Raw genomic sequence first — 20,536 nt, 5'->3', positions numbered from 1 at the left:
AGGAGGAGTCTCCTCATCTGCCCCTTGGAGTGCGGCCTATTTTTAGAAGTCGAGTCTCTGGAGGGATCAAGCGTGAGGTTAAGGTCACCCCCTATAATGAGATAACCTTCTTTAAAGGTTTTGAGAACCTCCAGAGTACTAATCAGCCAGGAGATCTGTTTGCTGTTCGGTGCATACAGGTTCACCAGAGTGTACGTGACATTTGCTACTTTACCTTTCAAAAATAGGTATCGCCCAGCAGGATCAGTCAGTTTAGACATCAGTGTGAAAGGAAAGTTCTGACCCAACGCTATTGAGACCCCTCTTGCCGCGGAGGAGTAGGAGGCATGGTACCATTCAGGGAAGCATTTGCTCATAGTTTTAGGTATGTGCAAATGCTTAAAGTGGGTCTCCTGTATAAGTACCACGTCAGCCCCCTCCTTCCTAAGCAATTGGTAGATCTGGCTCCTTTTCTGCGGAGTGTTCATACCATTCACATTACAAGATATAACTTTCAAGTCAGACATGGTAGTGTCTTGTTAGTCTGCGCAAGTATGCTAGGGGATCAGGTAAGGGTTGACATAGGGCAACAACATAAAGGAACATAGTATAAACAGCACTAATGGATTGAACAAAAGACATTGTGATGAAAGGGTAGTATCTACCCGATGGGTTACAGAACCCTGTGTGGAGGATCAGTGTAAAAGCACCCGAAGGCCAGGTCTCACTCACTAGACCCAGCAACCTTGCTATTGACGGTAGATAAGTATTATGGAGAAGAACATCTAAACAGAGAGAAACCCTCTAGGGCACCTCGCAATACACACTTGCGATTCTCTTGGTAGAGACAGAGCAGCGACAGAATGAAATGACAAATGGAGGGATGGAAAGATGCGGGAAAAAGGCGGGAAAGGGTAGTAATGAAGGAGGCATAAATAGTATCAAGACAGGTATAACCTGCACATGGGAGCGGTAAAGAGCAAAACAGCGCATGAAACCTGAAAGACAGACACATGGCGTCTGCCTCAATCACCGTGGTCGGGATGTCACAAGTCCCGATCCGGAGAGTCCTCAGTAATCTTTGAGAGGATCAGATCAGGGGATCCTTTTCTTCGGAGACCTCTTCTTCTGTGAAAGCTGCCAGCCATCCGCCTGCGGCAAGCGTGGTAGATCCATCACCGGATTACAGGGAAGCCATGACGGAATGTCCAGGGCTTCTGATCCCAAGGCCTCCCATACAGGTGGTAAGTCCTCTGGAAACCTGATAGTGAACTGCTTCCCTCCTATCGCAGTGCTAAGGCCAAAAGGGAACAACCAGCGGATCGGCAGTTTCTTGTTCCTAAGCAGCGTGGTTAATGGGCGCAAGTTTCTTCTTTTGGCCAGCGTACTTGCAGCTAAATCTTGAAACAGAAGGACTTTGTGGCCATCAATCAAGATGTCTTCCTTCTCTCTGGCAGCACGCAAAACGGCTGCGGTGTCCAGAAAGTTCATAAGGGCACACACCACGTCCCTAGGCGGCTCCCCAGTCGCTGGTTTGGGCCGGAGAGCTCTATGAGCCCTTTCAATAATAATGGCGGCGGCCTGTTCGTCTCCTACTAAAGTGGAAAACAAGCGGCGTACGGTGTCAGTCAGGTCTTCCGCCGACACCGATTCGGGTATTCCCCTCAGGCGGACATTCTTTCTACGTCCCCTGTTCTCCTGGTCTTCCAGGTTCAGGTATGCCGTATTAACCATCTTGGACATGGCTGATAGGTGGTGTTGTACACCCGTGCCGTGGCGGACAAGGAGGTCTTGGTTATCCTCCAGGGCCTCTACCCTGAGGCCCAGTTGCTGGAATTCGGCTTTGATGTCCGACAGCTCTCTCATCACGGGCGTAAGGGCCTGAGCCAGCGACTGCTGGAGAAAGCTTCGGGTCAGGGGAAGAGAGTCTTGCTCACCTCTATTGTATGCTTCAGTGTCGGAGCTGTCAGCATCCGACTCCGCGCCCTCCCGCTCTGAGTTGTTTCGCGCCTCGCGCGCCATCTTGCCACTCTCCGGGTGAGACGAAGATCTCCTATTAAGGAATTTGTTCAGGTCTCCCTGAGTCTTCTTTGTCTTTGAGGAGATCCCCGAAGCTCCATCTTTGTCTCTGAGGGTTTTCCCCATCTTGGGGTCTTTATCTACTGGTTAAATGCTGAAAAGCTGGGCTAGTGGTGAGGAGCTCTGGTGAAGACGTCCTACACCATCGCTTGCTGGCTCCGCCCCCCTCTCCAAGTCTAATTCTGGCACTAAACCCATACCTGTCACCCAGCGCCTAAATACTAGGTCTCAAATTTATATCCCGCTAAATCTGTCCTTAGTGCTGTAGCTGGGCGAGTTATTTAGTGTCCGTTCAAGCACATTTCTTGTTCTGGGTTGAAATACAATTCCCAATTTAGCAATTTCATAATTTAGTGGTTTCTGCTATATCAGAGCTATTTGAAATCTATCCCTAAAAGGGTATATAATATTCAAGGTGCACATTGGGTCATTCAGAATAACTTCACACACACCCGCTACTGTGTATTTCTAAGTCTAATTCTGTCACTAAACCCATACCTGTCACCCAGCGCCTAAATACTAGGCCTCAAATTTATATCCTGCTAAATCTCTCGTTAACGCTGTCCTGTTGTGGCTGGGAAAGTTATTTAGTGTCCGTCAAAGCACATTTTTTGTTCTGGGTTTAAATACAATTCCCAATTTAACAATTTCATAATTTAGTGGTTTCTGCTATATCAGAGCTATTTGAAATCTATCCCTAAAAGGGTATATAATATTCAAGGTGCACATTGGGTCATTCAGAATAACTTCACACACACCCGCTACTGTGTATTTCCAAGTCTAATTCTGTCACTAAACCCATACCTGTCACCCAGCGCCTAAATACTAGGCCTCAAATTTATATCCTGCTAAATCTCTCGTTAACGCTGTCCTGTTGTGGCTGGGAAAGTTATTTAGTGTCCGTCAAAGCACATTTTTTGTTCTGGGTTGAAATACAATTCCCAATTTAGCAATTTCATAATTTAGTGGTTTCTGCTATATCAGAGCTATTTGAAATCTATCCCTAAAAGGGTATATAATATTCAAGGTGCACATAGGGTCATTCAGAATAACTTCACACACACGCTTCTGTGCATTTCCAAGTCTAATTCTGTCACTAAATCCATACCGGTCACCCAGCGCCTAAATACTAGGCCTCAAATTTATATCCAGCTAAATCTGTCCCTAGTGCTGTAGCTGGGCGAGTTATTTAGTGTCCGTTCAAGCACATTTCTTGTTCTGGGTTGAAATACAATTCCCAATTTAGCAATTTCATAATTTAGTGGTTTCTGCTATATCAGAGCTATTTGAAATCTATCCCTAAAAGGGTATATAATATTCAAGGTGCACATAGGGTCATTCAGAATAACTTCACACACCCGCTACTGTGCATTTCCAAATCTAATTCTGTCACTAAACCCATACCTGTCACCCAGCGCCTAAATACTAGGCCTCAAATTTATATCCCGCTAAATCTCTCGTTACCGCTGTCCTGTTGTGGCTGGGAAAGTTATTTAGTGTCCGTCAAAGCACATTTTTTGTTCTGGGTTGAAATACAATTCCCAATTTAGCAATTTCATAATTTAGTCGTTTCTGCTATATCAGAGCTATTTGAAATCTATCCCTAAAAGGGTAGATCATATTGAAGGTGCACATAGGGTCATTCAGAATAACTTCACACACACGCTTCTGTGCATTTCCAAGTCTAATTCTGTCACTAAATCCATACCGGTCACCCAGCGCCTAAATACTAGGCCTCAAATTTATATCCCGCTGAATTTGAATACAATACATTGGGCCAAATAATATATTTGTTGTTGTGGTGAACCATAACAATGAGAAAAACATCTAGTAAGGGACGCGGACGTGGACATGGTCGTGGTGGTGTTAGTGGACCCTCTGGTGCTGGGAGAGGACGTGGCCGTTCTGCCACATCCACACGTCCTAGTGTACCAACTACCTCAGGTCCCAGTAGCCGCCAGAATTTACAGCGATATATGGTGGGGCCCAATGCCGTTCTAAGGATGGTAAGGCCTGAGCAGGTACAGGCATTAGTCAATTGGGTGGCCGACAGTGGATCCAGCACGTTCACATTATCTCCCACCCAGTCTTCTGCAGAAAGCGCACAGATGGCGCCTGAAAACCAACCCCATCAGTCTGTCACATCACCCCCATGCATACCAGGGAAACTGTCTCAGCCTCAAGTTATGCAGCAGTCTCTTATGCTGTTTGAAGACTCCGCTGGCAGGGTTTCCCAAGGGCATCCACCTAGCCCTTCCCCAGCGGTGAAAGACATAGAATGCACTGACGCACAACCACTTATGTTTCCTGATGATGAGGACATGGGAATACCACCTCAGCATGTCTCTGATGATGACGAAACACAGGTGCCAACTGCTGCGTCTTTCTGCAGTGTGCAGACTGAACAGGAGGTCAGGGATCAAGACTGGGTGGAAGACGATGCAGGGGACGATGAGGTCCTAGACCCCACATGGAATGAAGGTCGTGCCACTGACTTTCACAGTTCGGAGGAAGAGGCAGTGGTGAGACCGAGCCAACAGCGTAGCAAAAGAGGGAGCAGTGGGCAAAAGCAGAACACCCGCCGCCAAGAGACTCCGCCTGCTACTGACCGCCGCCATCTGGGACCGAGCACCCCAAAGGCAGCTTCAAGGAGTTCCCTGGCATGGCACTTCTTCAAACAATGTGCTGACGACAAGACCCGAGTGGTTTGCACGCTGTGCCATCAGAGCCTGAAGCGAGGCATTAACGTTCTGAACCTGAGCACAACCTGCATGACCAGGCACCTGCATGCAAAGCATGAACTGCAGTGGAGTAAACACCTTAAAACCAAGGAAGTCACTCAGGCTCCCCCTGCTACCTCTTCTGCTGCTGCCGCCTCGGCCTATTCTGCTGCTGCCGCCTCGGCCTCTTCCTCCGCCTCTGGAGGAACGTTGGCACCTGCCGCCCAGCAAACAGGGGATGTACCACCAACACCACCACCACCACCTCCGTCACCAAGCGTCTCAACCATGTCACACGCCAGCGTTCAGCTCTCCATCTCACAAACATTTGATAGAAAGCGTAAATTCCCACCTAGCCACCCTCGATCCCTGGCCCTGAATGCCAGCATTTCTAAACTACTGGCCTATGAAATGCTGTCATTTAGGCTGGTGGACACAGACAGCTTCAAACAGCTCATGTCGCTTGCTGTCCCACAGTATGTTGTTCCCAGCCGGCACTACTTCTCCAAGAGAGCCGTGCCTAACCTGCACAACCAAGTATCCGATAAAATCAAGTGTGCACTGCGCAACGCCATCTGTGGCAAGGTCCACCTAACCACAGATACGTGGACCAGTAAGCACGGCCAGGGACGCTATATCTCCCTAACTGCACACTGGGTAAATGTAGTGGCAGCTGGGCCCCAGGCGGAGAGCTGTTTGGCGCACGTCCTTCCGCCGCCAAGGATCGCAGGGCAACATTCTTTGCCTCCTGTTGCCACCTCCTCCTTCTCGGCTTCCTCCTCCTCTTCTTCCACCTGCTCATCCAGTCAGCCACACACCTTCACCACCAACTTCAGCACAGCCCGGGGTAAACGTCAGCAGGCCATTCTGAAACTCATATGTTTGGGGGACAGGCCCCACACCGCACAGGAGTTGTGGCGGGGTATAGAACAACAGACCGACGAGTGGTTGCTGCCGGTGAGCCTCAAGCCCGGCCTGGTGGTGTGTGATAATGGGCGAAATCTCGTTGCAGCTCTGGGACTAGCCAATTTGACGCACATCCCTTGCTTGGCGCATGTGCTGAATTTGGTGGTGCAGAAGTTCATTCACAACTACCCCGACATGTCAGAGCTGCTGCATAAAGTGCGGGCCGTCTGTTCGCGCTTCCGGCGTTCACATCCTGCTGCTGCTCGCCTGTCTGCGCTACAGCGTAACTTCGGCCTTCCCGCTCACCGCCTCATATGCGACGTGCCCACCAGGTGGAACTCCACCTTGCACATGCTGGACAGACTGTGCGAGCAGCAGCAGGCCATAGTGGAGTTTCAGCTGCAGCACGCACGGGTCAGTCGCACTACAGAACAGCACCACTTCACCACCAATGACTGGGCCTCCATGCGAGACCTGTGTGCCCTGTTGCGCTGTTTCGAGTACTCCACCAACATGGCCAGTGGCGATGACACCGTTATCAGCGTTACAATACCACTTCTATGTCTCCTTGAGAAAACACTTAGGGCGATAATGGAAGAGGAGGTGGCCCAGGAGGAGGAGGAGGAGGAGGAGGAAGAGGGGTCATTTTTAGCACTTTCAGGCCAGTCTCTTCGAAGTGACTCAGAGGGAGGTTTTTGGCAACAGCAGAGGCCAGGTACAAATGTGGCCAGCCAGGGCCCACTACTGGAGGACGAGGAGGACGAGGATGAGGAGGAGGTGGAGGAGGATGAGGATGAAGCATGGTCACAGCGGGGTGGCACCCAACGCAGCTCGGGTCCATCACTGGTGCGTGGCTGGGGGGAAAGGCAGGACGATGACGATACGCCTCCCACAGAGGACAGCTTGTCCTTATCCCTGGGCAGCCTGGCACACATGAGCGACTACATGCTGCAGTGCCTGCGCAACGACAGCAGAGTTGCCCACATTTTAACCTGTGCGGACTACTGGGTTGCCACCCTGCTGGATCCACGCTACAAAGACAATGTGCCCACCTTACTTCCTGCACTGGAGCGTGATAGGAAGATGCGCGAGTACAAGCGCACGTTGGTAGACGCGCTACTGAGAGCATTCCCAAATGTCACAGGGGAACAAGTGGAAGCCCAAGGCCAAGGCAGAGGAGGAGCAAGAGGTCGCCAAGGCAGCTGTGTCACGGCCAGCTCCTCTGAGGGCAGGGTTAGCATGGCAGAGATGTGGAAAACTTTTGTCAACACGCCACAGCTAACTGCACCACCACCTGATACGCAACGTGTTAGCAGGAGGCAACATTTCACTAACATGGTGGAACAGTACGTGTGCACACCCCTCCACGTACTGACTGATGGTTCGGCCCCATTCAACTTCTGGGTCTCTAAATTGTCCACGTGGCCAGAGCTAGCCTTTTATGCCTTGGAGGTGCTGGCCTGCCCGGCAGCCAGCGTTTTGTCTGAACGTGTATTCAGCACGGCAGGGGGCGTCATTACAGACAAACGCAGCCGCCTGTCTACAGCCAATGTGGACAAGCTGACGTTCATAAAAATGAACCAGGCATGGATCCCACAGGACCTGTCCGTCCCTTGTCCAGATTAGACATTAACTACCTCCCCATAACCATATATTATTGGACTCCAGGGCACTTCCTCATTCAATCCTATTTTTATTTTCATTTTACCATTATATTGCGATGCTACCCAAAGTTGAATGAACCTCTCCTCTGCCTGTGTGCTAGGCCTAAATATATGCCAATGGACTGTTGCAGTGGTGGCTGACATGAAGCCTGATTCTCTGCTATGACATGCAGACTAATTCTCTGCTGACATGAAGCCAGATTGTCTGTTACGGGACCTCCCTCCTCTGCCTGTGTGTGTGCTGGGCCTAAATATATGCCAATGGACTGTTGCAGTGGTGGCTGACGTGAAGCCTCATTCTCTGCTATGACATGCAGACTAATTCTCTGCTGACATGAAGACAGATTCTCTGTTACGGGACCTCCCTCCTCTGCCTGGGTGCTGGGCCTAAATATATGCCAATGGACTGTTGCAGTGGTGGGTGACGTGAAGCCTCATTCTCTGCTATGACATGCAGACTAATTCTCTGCTGACATGAAGCCAGATTGTCTGTTACGGGACCTCTCTCCTCTGCCTGTGTGTGTGCTGGGCCTAAATATATGCCAATGGACTGTTGCAGTGGTGGCTGACGTGAAGCCTCATTCTCTGCTATGACATGCAGACTAATTCTCTGCTGACATGAAGACAGATTCTCTGTTACGGGACCTCTCTCCTCTGCCTGTGTGTGTGCTGGGCCTAAATATATGCCAATGGACTGTTGCAGTGGTGGCTGACGTGAAGCCTCATTCTCTGCTATGACATGCAGACTAATTCTCTGCTGACATGAAGACAGATTCTCTGTTACGGGACCTCCCTCCTCTGCCTGGGTGCTGGGCCTAAATATATGCCAATGGACTGTTGCAGTGGTGGGTGACAAGAAGCCTGATTCTCTGCTATGACATGCAGACTAATTCTCTGCTGACATGAAGACAGATTCTCTGTTACGGGACCTCTCTCCTCTGCCTGTGTGTGTGCTGGGCCTAAATATATGCCAATGGACTGTTGCAGTGGTGGCTGACGTGAAGCCTCATTCTCTGCTATGACATGCAGACTAATTCTCTGCTGACATGAAGACAGATTCTCTGTTACGGGACCTCCCTCCTCTGCCTGGGTGCTGGGCCTAAATATATGCCAATGGACTGTTGCAGTGGTGGCTGACGTGAAGCCTCATTCTCTGCTATGACATGCAGACTGATTCTCTGCTGACATGAAGCCAGATCGTTTGTTACGGGACCTCTCTGCTCTGCCTGTGTGCTAGGCCTAAATATATGCCAATGGACTGTTGCAGTGGTGGGTGACGTGAAGCCTCATTCTCTGCTATGACATGCAGACTGATTCTCTGCTGTCATGAAGCCAGATTGTCTGTTACGGGACCTCTCTGCTCTGCCTGTGTGCTAGGCCTAAATATATGCCAATGGACTGTTGCAGTGGTGGGTGACGTGAAGCCTCATTCTCTGCTATGACATGCAGACTTATTCTCTGCTGACATGAAGACAGATTCTCTGTTACGGGACCTCCCTCCTCTGCCTGGGTGCTGGGCCTAAATATATGCCAATGGACTGTTGCAGTGGTGGGTGACGTGAAGCCTCATTCTCTGCTATGACATGCAGACTAATTCTCTGCTGACATGAAGCCAGATTGTCTGTTACGGGACCTCTCTCCTCTGCCTGTGTGTGTGCTGGGCCTAAATATATGCCAATGGACTGTTGCAGTGGTGGCTGACGTGAAGCCTCATTCTCTGCTATGACATGCAGACTAATTCTCTGCTGACACGAAGACAGATTCTCTGTTACGGGACCTCCCTCCTCTGCCTGGGTGCTGGGCCTAAATATATGCCAATGGACTGTTGCAGTGGTGGGTGACGTGAAGCCTGATTCTCTGCTATGACATGCAGACTAATTCTCTGCTGACATGAAGACAGATTCTCTGTTACGGGACCTCTCTCCTCTGCCTGTGTGTGTGCTGGGCCTAAATATATGCCAATGGACTGTTGCAGTGGTGGCTGACGTGAAGCCTCATTCTCTGCTATGACATGCAGACTAATTCTCTGCTGACATGAAGACAGATTCTCTGTTACGGGACCTCCCTCCTCTGCCTGGGTGCTGGGCCTAAATATATGCCAATGGACTGTTGCAGTGGTGGCTGACGTGAAGCCTCATTCTCTGCTATGACATGCAGACTGATTCTCTGCTGACATGAAGCCAGATCGTCTGTTACGGGACCTCTCTGCTCTGCCTGTGTGCTAGGCCTAAATATATGCCAATGGACTGTTGCAGTGGTGGGTGACGTGAAGCCTCATTCTCTGCTATGACATGCAGACTGATTCTCTGCTGTCATGAAGCCAGATTGTCTGTTACGGGACCTCTCTGCTCTGCCTGTGTGCTAGGCCTAAATATATGCCAATGGACTGTTGCAGTGGTGGGTGACGTGAAGCCTCATTCTCTGCTATGACATGCAGACTGATTCTCTGCTGTCATGAAGCCAGATTGTCTGTTACGGGACCTCTCTGCTCTGCCTGTGTGCTAGGCCTAAATATATGCCAATGGACTGTTGCAGTGGTGGGTGACGTGAAGCCTCATTCTCTGCTATGACATGCAGACTGATTCTCTGCTGACATGAAGCCAGATTGTCTGTTACGGGACCTCTCTCCTCTGCCTGTGTGCTAGGCCTAAATATATGCCAATGGACTGTTGCAGTGGTGGCTGACGTGAAGCCTCATTCTCTGCTATGACATGCAGACTAATTCTCTGCTGACATGAAGCCAGATTGTCTGTTACGGGACCTCTCTCCTCTGCCTGGGTGCTGGGCCTAAATTTATGACAATGGACTGTTGCAGTGGTGGCTGACGTGAAGCCTGATTCTCTGCTATGACATGCAGACTGATTCTCTGCTGACATGAAGCCAGATCCTCTGTTACGGGACCTCTCTCCTCTGCCTGTGTGTGTGCTGGGCCTAAATATATGCCAATGGACTGTTGCAGTGGTGGCTGACGTGAAGCCTCATTCTCTGCTATGACATGCAGACTGATTCTCTGCTGACATGAAGCCAGATTCTCTGTTACGGGACCTCTCTCCTCTGCCTGTGTGTGTGCTGGGCCTAAATATATGCCAATGGACTGTTGCAGTGGTGGCTGACGTGAAGCCTCATTCTCTGCTATGACATGCAGACTAATTCTCTGCTGACATGAAGACAGATTCTCTGTTACGGGACCTCCCTCCTCTGCCTGGGTGCTGGGCCTAAATATATGCCAATGGACTGTTGCAGTGGTGGCTGACGTGAAGCCTCATTCTCTGCTATGACATGCAGACTAATTCTCTGCTGACATGAAGACAGATTCTCTGTTACGGGACCTCTCTCCTCTGCCTGGGTGCCGGGGCCTAAATATCTGAGAATGGACTGTTCCAGTGGTGGGTGACGGGAAGCCAGATTCTCTGCTATGGAACCTCTCTCCAATTGATTTTGGTTAATTTTTATTTATTTAATTTTTAATTTAATTCATTTCCCTATCCACATTTGTTTGCAGGGGATTTACCTACATGTTGCTGCCTTTTGCAGCCCTCTAGCTCTTTCCTGGGCTGTTTTACAGCCTTTTTAGTGCCGAAAAGTTCGGGTCCCCATTGACTTCAATGGGGTTCGGGTTCGGGACGAAGTTCGGATCGGGTTCGGATCCCGAACCCGAACATTTCCGGGATGTTCGGCCGAACTTCTCGAACCCGAACATCCAGGTGTTCGCTCAACTCTAGTTAGGTGGACCTTGCCACAGATGGCGTTGCGCAGTGCACACTTGATTTTATCGGATACTTGGTTGTGCAGGGAAGGCACGGCTCTCTTGGAGAAGTAGTGGCGGCTGGGAACAACATACTGTGGGACAGCAAGCGACATGAGCTGTTTGAAGCTGTCTGTGTCCACCAGCCTAAATGACAGCATTTCATAGGCCAGTAGTTTAGAAATGCTGGCATTCAGGGCCAATGATCGAGGGTGGCTAGGTGGGAATTTACGCTTTCTCTCAAATGTTTGTGAGATGGAGAGCTGAACGCTGCCGTGTGACATGGTTGAGACGCTTGGTGACGGAGGTGGTGGTGGTGGTGTTGGTGGTACATCCCCTGTTTGCTGGGCGGCAGGTGCCAACGTTCCTCCAGAGGCGGAGGAAGAGGCCGAGGCGGCAGCAGCAGAAGAGGCCGAGGCGGCAGCAGCAGAAGAGGTAGCAGGGGGAGCCTGAGTGACTTCCTTGGTTTCAAGGTGTTTACTCCACTGCAGTTCATGCTTTGCATGCAGGTGCCTGGTCATGCAGGTTGTGCTCAGGTTCAGAACGTTAATGCCTCGCTTAAGGCTCTGATGGCACAGCGTGCAAACCACTCGGGTCTTGTCGTCAGCACATTGTTTGAAGAAGTGCCATGCCAGGGAACTCCTTGAAGCTGCCTTTGGGGTGCTCGGTCCCAGATGGCGGCGGGCAGTAGCAGGCGGAGTCTCTTGGCGGCGGGTGTTCTGCTTTTGCCCACTGCTCCCTCTTTTGCTACGCTGTTGGCTCGGTCTCACCACTGCCTCTTCCTCCGAACTGTGAAAGTCAGTGGCACGACCTTCATTCCATGTGGGGTCTAGGACCTCATCATCCCCTGCATAGTCTTCCACCCAGTCTTGATCCCTGACCTCCTGTTCAGTCTGCACACTGCAGAAAGATGCAGCAGTTGGCACCTGTGTTTCGTCATCATCAGAGACATGCTGAGGTGGTATTCCCATGTCCTCATCATCAGGAAACATAAGTGGTTGTGCGTCAGTGCATTCTATATCTTTCACCGCTGGGGAAGGGCTAGGTGGATGCCCTTGGGAAACCCTGCCAGCGGAGTCTTCAAACAGCATAAGAGACTGCTGCATAACTTGAGGCTGAGACAGTTTCCCTGGTATGCATGGGGGTGATGTGACAGACTGATGGGGTTGGTTTTCAGGCGCCATCTGTGCGCTTTCTGCAGAAGACTGGGTGGGAGATAATGTGAACGTGCTGGATCCACTGTCGGCCACCCAATTGACTAATGCCTGTACCTGCTCAGGCCTTACCATCCTTAGAACGGCATTGGGCCCCACCATATATCGCTGTAAATTCTGGCGGCTACTGGGACCTGAGGTAGTTGGTACACTAGGACGTGTGGATGTGGCAGAACGGCCACGTCCTCTCCCAGCACCAGAGGGTCCACTAACACCACCACGACCATGTCCACGTCCGCGTCCCTTACTAGATGTTTTTCTCATTGTTATGGTTCACCACAACAACAAAAATATTATTTGGCCCAATGTATTGTATTCAAATTCAGCGGGATATAAATTTGAGGCCTAGTATTTAGGTGCTGGGTGACCGGTATGGATTTACTAACAGAATTAGACTTGGAAATGCACAGTAGCGTGTGTGTGAAGTTATTCTGAATGACCCTATGTGCACCTTGAATATTATATACCCTTTTAGGGATAGATTTCAAATAGCTCTGATATAGCAGAAACCACTAAATTATGAAATTGCTAAATTGGGAATTGTATTTCAACCCAGAACAAAAAATGTGCTTTGACGGACACTAAATAACTTTCCCAGCCACAACAGGACAGCGGTAACGAGAGATTTAGCGGGATATAAATTTGAGGCCTAGTATTTAGGCGCTGGGTGACCGGTATGGATTTAGTGACAGAATTAGACTTGGAAATGCACAGTAGCGTGTGTGTGAAGTTATTCTGAATGACCCTATGTGCACCTTGAATATTATATACCCTTTTAGGGATAGATTTCAAATAGCTCTGATATAGCAGAAACCACTAAATTATGAAATTGCTAAATTGGGAATTGTATTTCAACCCAGAACAAAAAATGTGCTTTGACGGACACTAAATAACTTTCCCAGCCACAACAGGACAGCGGTAACGAGAGATTTAGCGGGATATAATTTTGAGGCCTAGTATTTAGGCGCTGGGTGACCGGTATGGATTTAGTGACAGAATTAGACTTGGAAATGCACAGTAGCGTGTGTGTGAAGTTATTCTGAATGACCCTATGTGCACCTTGAATATTATATACCCTTTTAGGGATAGATTTCAAATAGCTCTGATATAGCAGGAACCACTAAATTATGAAATTGCTAAATTGGGAATTGTACTTCAACCCAGAACAAAAAATGTGCTTTGACGGACACTAAATAACTTTCCCAGCCACAACAGTACAGCGGTAACGAGAGATTTAGCGGGATATAAATTTGAGGCCTAGTATTTAGGCGCTGGGTGACCGGTATGGATTTAGCGACAGAATTAGACTTGGAAATGCACAGTAGCGTGTGTGTGAAGTTATTCTGAATGACCCTATGTGCACCTTGAATATTATATACCCTTTTAGGGATAGATTTCAAATAGCTCTGATATAGCAGGAACCACTAAATTATGAAATTGCTAAATTGGGAATTGTACTTCAACCCAGAACAAAAAATGTGCTTTGACGGACACTAAATAACTTTCCCAGCCACAACAGGACAGCGGTAACGAGAGATTTAGCGGGATATAAATTTGAGGCCTAGTATTTAGGCGCTGGGTGACCGGTATGGATTTAGTGACAGAATTAGACTGGGATATGGCCAAAAAATAACCACACTATTGCTGGTTAAATGCACTTGGTGACGGGCGCAGCTTGCCCCTGATGTAGTATATGGCCAAAAAATGAACAGACTATTGCTGGTTAAATGCACTTGGTGTGATAGCTTGACCAACTACACTACTGAGGGTTAAATGCACTTGGTGACGGGCGCAGCTTGCCCCTGATGTAGTATATGGCCAAAAAATGAACAGACTATTGCTGGTTAAATGCACTTGGTGACGGGCGCAGCTTGCCCCTGATTTAGTATATGGCCAAAAAATGAACAGACTATTGCTGGTTAAATGCACTTGGTGTGATAGCTTGACCAACCACACTACTGAGGGTTAAATGCACTTGGTGACGGGCGCAGCTTGCCCCTGATGTAGTATATGGCCAAAAAATGAACAGACTATTGCTGGTTAAATGCACTTGGTGTCACAGCTTGACGAACCACACTACTGAGGGTTAAATGCACTTGGTGACGGGCGCAGCTTGCCCCTGATGTAGTATATGGCCAAAAAATGAACAGACTATTGCTGGTTAAATGCACTTGGTGTGACAGCTTCACCCTGATGTAGGCTTTAGCCAAAAAACATCCACACCATTGAGGGTTAAATGCACTTGGTCGCAGCTTGGATGCACTTGGTCGCAGCACCGCACAAGACACAAAATGGCCGCCGATCACCCCAGAAAAAAGTGACTGACAAACGGTCTGGGCAGCCTAAAAACAGTGAGTGAGCATTTGAATTTCAGCAGCTCAATGATGCACAGCTGCAGATCGATCGATTAATCAAGTGAAGTCCTTTGGAGGAGTTAATCTGCCTAATCTCGCCCTACTGTCGCAGCCGCAACCTCTCCCTACGCTAATCAGAGCAGAGTGACGGGCGGCGCTATGTGACTCCAGCTTAAATAGAGGCTGGGTCACATGGTGCTCTGGCCAATCACAGCCATGCCAATAGTAGGCATGGCTGTGACGGCCTCTTGGGGCAAGTAGTATGACGCTTGTTGATTGGCTGCTTTGCAGCCTTTCAAAAAGCGCCAAGAAAGCGACGAACACCGAACCCGAACTTTTACGAAAATGTCCGGGTTCGGGTCCGTGTCACGGACACCCCAAAATTCGGTACGAACCCGAACTATACAGTTCGAGTTCGCTCATCCCTAGTCGTAAACTAACTAACGCAGAAGGAAAGGAATGCCATACGGTTTTTGGAAGGCAGATTTTGCTGGACTGTTTTTTTTTTTTTACACCATGTCCCATTTGAAGCCCCCCTGATGCACCCCTAGTGTAGAAACTCAAAAAAAGTGGCCCTATCTTAGAAACTACAGGATAGGGTGGCAGTATTGTTGGTACTAGTTTAGGGTACGTATGATTTTTGGTTGCTCTATATTACACTTTTTGTGAGGCAAGATAACAAGAAATAGCTGTTTTGGCACGTTTTTTTTTTTATTTACAACATTTGTCTGACAGGTTAGATCATGTGATATTTTTATAGACCAGGTTCTCACGGATGCGACAATACCTAATATGTATACTTTTTTTTATTTATGTAAGTTTTACACAATGATTTCTTTTTGGGTCTCATTTTTGGGTCTCTTAGGTAGGGTCTCATTTTTTGAGGAAAGAGATGACAGTTTGATTGGCACTATTTTGGAGTTCATATGACTTTTTGATCGCTTGCTATTACACTTTTTGTGATGTAAGGTGACCAAAAATGGTTTATTTAGCACTGTTTTTATTTTTTACGGTGTTCATCTGAGGGGTTAGGTCATGTGATATTTTTATAGAGCCGGTCGATACGAACACGGCGATACCAAATATGTATACTTTTTTTATATTTATGTAAGTTTTACACAATAACAGCTTTTTTAAAACCCAAAAAAATGATGTTTTAATGTCTCCATATTCTGAGCCATATTTTTTTTTATTTTTTGGGCGATTGTCTCAGATAGGGGCTCATTTTTTGCGGGATGAGGTGACGGTTAGATTGGTACTATTTTGGTGGGCAAACGCCTTTTTGATCACTTGCTGTTGTACTTTTTGTGATGTAAGGTGACAAAAAAAATGGTTTATTTAGCACAGTTTTTATTTTTTATCTTTTACAGTGTTCATCTGAGGGGTTAGGTCATGTGATATGTTTATAGAGCTGGTCGATACGGATGCAGCAATACCTAATATGTATTCATTTTTTCCCCCTATTTTTTACCAATTTTTTTTTACTTTATTTGGGGAAAATTATGTTTTTGTTTATTTTTACTTGAAACTTTTAATTTTGGGGGGGAAACGTTATTTTTTCAACTTTTTTTTTCACTTTATTTTTTGTCCCACTTTGGGACTTGGAACTTTTGGGGGTCTAATCCTTTACAATGCATTCCAATACTTCTGTATTTGAATCCATTGGCTGTATGAGTAATACTGTGTGTAATACTCATACAGCTTCCGGCCTGTGAGATCCAGGGGGCTGGATCTCACAGGCTCGTCACCGGAAGGCAGCGTGATGCTTCCTTAGACATCTCGCTGCCTTCCATGCCATCGGGTCCCCCCTACAGCTGCATAGGGACCCGTTGGCACCGCCGACCACCGCTGCCGCACCAGGTAAAAGCCGCAAACCGCAGGTCTGAATTGACCTGCGGTTTGCAGCGATCGCTGATACGGGGGGGGGGGGGTCACATGACTCCCCCCTGGCATTGTGACCCCCGCTGCGCGCAATGTCGATTTAAAGTTAGGACATACCGGTACGTCCTGAGTCCTTAAGGACTCGGCAAACATGGCGTACCGATACGTCCTAAGTCCCGAAGGGGTTAAAAGGACTTTTGGGTCTCTGAAAAGTTTTTGTATAAAAATTTTCCTATTACACTCCCTACACTGTCTGTCCCTTCCTATGCACAGCTCTCCCTAACACTGAGCAATTTAACGCAGGTTGCGCTACAAACATATTGCTGCTGTCACACACAATAGTCCTTACAAGGACTTTGGGGTCTCTGAAAAGTTTTTGTACAAAAAAAAAAAATCAATTACACTCCCTACACTACAAGAAAAGTGCGGGGAGGAGATTCGAGCATGGCACTCAAGCACATGTGGTGCTCGGCCAAGTACCGCCATGTGCCGAGCATCGAGATGCTCGAGCCAAACAGGTGTTCAGCCTGTTGAGCCTTTTTATAGGTAAATGCATTGATATCCAATTATTGTAGTCAAGATGGATGTTCATTAATTTTAAGAGCCATGCTCGACTATAGGTTAAGAGCCATGCTCGACAAAGGTTTATGCTCTTTAGTGTTATTCTTCTCATTAATGTACTGGTCTGAGAAGAGACCTCCTGGATGTCTACTTACAAATTTATGACAGGAGATTAAGATAAGCTCTATGCAAATTTTATACCTTTATTTGACAAATTTTATACCTTCAATTTTTTTATGGTTAATTATTTTTATGACCATAATTAATAATTCTTGATTGAATTATTACTGCCCGACAAGCCGAGCATGCTCGATCACTATTCACCGGTAAACTGACATTCGGATGTAACAGGGTTAACACACAAACTCTTAACTCATCGCGTTATCTTGAAACAAAAGCCATTGAAAAGTAATTGAAGGTGTTTGCTTAAGTTTAGATAACACTTCTCATAAAGCATAAAGCATGTGTGTTAACTCTTCTACATCCGTAGTAGCATGATAAACATACCATGTAGGATTTTACATAACTAAAGTCATCAAATTAGAAACAGCAAACACATTTAAAAGCAACAGGGATTTGACTACACTGTGGTCAGAGATTATGCATGGCAGCTGCATGAAGGACTGACACTGAGCAACATCATCATTTAGAAACTTTACCTGGTGACGTAAACGTGAAGCAAAGCACATCTAAACCCCAAATATCAGACATCAGCAATACATAACAAGTCCAACCTCTTCACAGGGTCCTACACTGGAGTGGCTGTGGATACACAAAGGAGAGTGAATGGGGTGACAAGAGCAGGCATGCTTCCATTGCTGACCAGCCTTCCTACAGCATCTACTTCCTCTATGGCTCAGCACAGCTAGCTGTAATCTCTGGCTGGAAGCCTTCCCATCCACGCTGAGGACTGGGATTGTTTATAACCTCAGCCCCATTCACTCACAGGAATCCAGCTCGTAGTTTGCTAGATGATGTCACAGCATCTGGTGTAGCAATGAGACAGCAGGATCTAGGAAAACCTGCGGTGGCTGTAGCTGCAGCTCTTCAATTAATCCCTTACATTCCTGGCTCCTATTACACTGGATTATTATCCAGCGTTTTCAGATCACTCAATTTACTCTGAATACCTATGGTTTGGAAAGACAGCAGCTGAGAAAGACACTACTCCCGATGTTTCTGATGGGGAAAGAGGGACACATAAGCTATATCAGGGATGGCCAACCTGAGGCTCTCCAGCTGTTGCAAAACTACAACTCCCATCATGCCCAGACTGCCAACAGCTATCAGCTTACAGCAGGGCATTGTGGGAGTTGTAGTTTTACAACAGCTGGAGAGCCGCAGGTTGGCCAGCCCTGAGCTATATTGTTCAAAACATCCTCTTACAATTATACATAGTCATCAATTATCACAAAGACTAACAGATACTAATGCTAGTTATTGGGAGCCAAACACTTTTTTGAAAAGGTAGATCCACTTCATATAAAAACTTGTTCACGTAAGTTTTGGTCTTTTTCCTTAAATGAAGGCAATTTGGAATACCATGCCATCCCATACCAAGTATTGTCCTCAGGGTATGCATAGAACATTTGTCCTCAAAAGAGCTATTGAAAGAGCTCCATCCCCCCAGAGACTTGGGTTGCTAAGGCAGTGGCATAGTGTGGGTTGCCAGCACCCGGGGCAAGCCAAGTATTGTGCCCCCCCCCCCCCCAATATGTGGCCACGCCCTTTTTTATATAAATAATGTAGTAGATATCACTTGCTGTCATACATAACACCACAGATAACACTGTGATAACTCTCTGAGTACAGATAATGTAGTAGGTGGGTGTGAGCCCCCAGAATTCAGAACACGCACAGTGAGACTTGTCTAGGGCCAGGATGCAGCAGGGTGGACCAAATTCTATATCCGCCCTCCCATCACTACAGAACATACAGGGTAATACAGCGCCCCATAACTCTTACATCCAGTGACGTCTCTTTGATGTAGATGTTCTCTTTCCTCACCTTCTCCTTTCAAACCTTCAGACCAGACCATTTTTCAGCTATTTGTCGTCTCTGCAGTTTGACAAAAAAAATCTTAGTTTACTACTTTTCCATCATCCTCCCATCTTCTGTACAAATCATCCTACCAGCCCCAATACTGTGCCTCTGTGCTCCCCAATTCTATACTGCAGAAACAGATAAACCCCCTGTAAATACTAGTGCCACACAGATAATGCCCCCTTCAATAATTATTGATACACACTGCCCTAAAATAACTGCTCCCAGCAAATACTGTGCCAAGGTGCCCCCACAGTAATAGTGCTCCCAAAAGTCCAACCAATAGTAATAATTCACTGCTAATGCACACATGGTAGTAATAGTGCTCCTACAGTGCCCCCAACATGTCCCCACTGTGCCCCAGAAGTAATAATGCTCCCATAATGCCCATACTAGTAATCATGTTCCCCATAGACCCCCGGTAGTAATAAAGCCCACCATAATGCCACCCAGTAGTAATCATTCTCCTTATAATGTGACAGTACAAAAATGCTTCCTTATAATGTGTGCTAGTGCAAAAAATACCCCCATAATGTGCCAGTATAAAATATCCCTATATAGTGCCCACAGTAAATTCCTCCATAGTGCTCCTCTCCGCCTTCCTCCTAGTGCCCCCCAAAATGTACCAGTATAAAATGCCCCATATATAGTGCCCCAGTAAATGCCCTCACTGTCCCCATAATTTGCAAGTATAAAATACCCCTTCTTAGTGCCCCCTGTAGATGACCCCATAGTACTCCGCTCCCCCTTCCCCATAGTACCCACCATAATGTGTCCCAGTATAAAATTCCCCTATACAGAGGACCCTATATAAAATACCCCTTCTTTGTGGCCTCAGTAGAAGTCCCCATAGTGTTCCCCCCCCCCCTTCCCCCATAGTGCCCCCCCATAAAAATACACCTTCTTTGTGGCCTCAGTAGATTCCCCCATAGTGCCACCCAATAATGTGCCTGTAAGAACTGCCCCCATAGATGCCCCACAGTGACCCCCAATAATGTGCCAATAAGAAGTGCCCTCATAGATGCCCCCAATCATGTGCCAGTAAGAAGTGCCCCCCCATAGATGCCCCCCCAATAATGTGCAAGTAACAAGTGCCCCCCAATCATGCTCTCCTCTCTGTGCTGTACCTGTAATGCAAGGCACCAACAAACAGACCAGTGATGAAAGCAAAAAGGTGTTTATTCACCAGAAACATAAACGTCCAGGACACTTGCTGGTAACAAGGAATAATAACTAAAAAACCAGGCAAGGAGATTCCAGGAATAGTCCCAACCAGTGCTGAATGATGCTGTGCACTTGGCAGTCGAGTCACTCCAGATCTTGGGTCCGCTGTAAAGGACAAAGTTCCTGGCAGTCTTCAGTCACTAGGAGTTGTGACCTATACCTGGTT

General features: G+C 47.6%; 1 protein-coding gene across 2 annotated transcripts in view; it reads right to left on the bottom strand.

Moving 5' to 3' along the window:
• The window catches only part of FUT10 (fucosyltransferase 10), a 75,254-nt gene extending 57,328 nt beyond the window's left edge, over positions 1-17,926 (bottom strand). For both annotated transcript variants that reach the window (XM_044305157.1, XM_044305158.1), the window contains exon 1: positions 17,763-17,926. The gene's annotated coding sequence lies outside the window, so the exon portion shown is untranslated. The remainder of the gene's footprint in view (positions 1-17,762) is intronic.
• Between the last annotated feature and the right edge of the window lie 2,610 nt (positions 17,927-20,536).

Source organism: Bufo gargarizans, chromosome 1 (genome assembly GCF_014858855.1).
Source record: "Bufo gargarizans isolate SCDJY-AF-19 chromosome 1, ASM1485885v1, whole genome shotgun sequence".
Lineage (NCBI taxonomy): Eukaryota > Metazoa > Chordata > Amphibia > Anura > Bufonidae > Bufo > Bufo gargarizans.
Note: the sequence above shows the minus strand (reverse complement) of the source record. Positions and strands in the feature narration are given on the sequence as shown.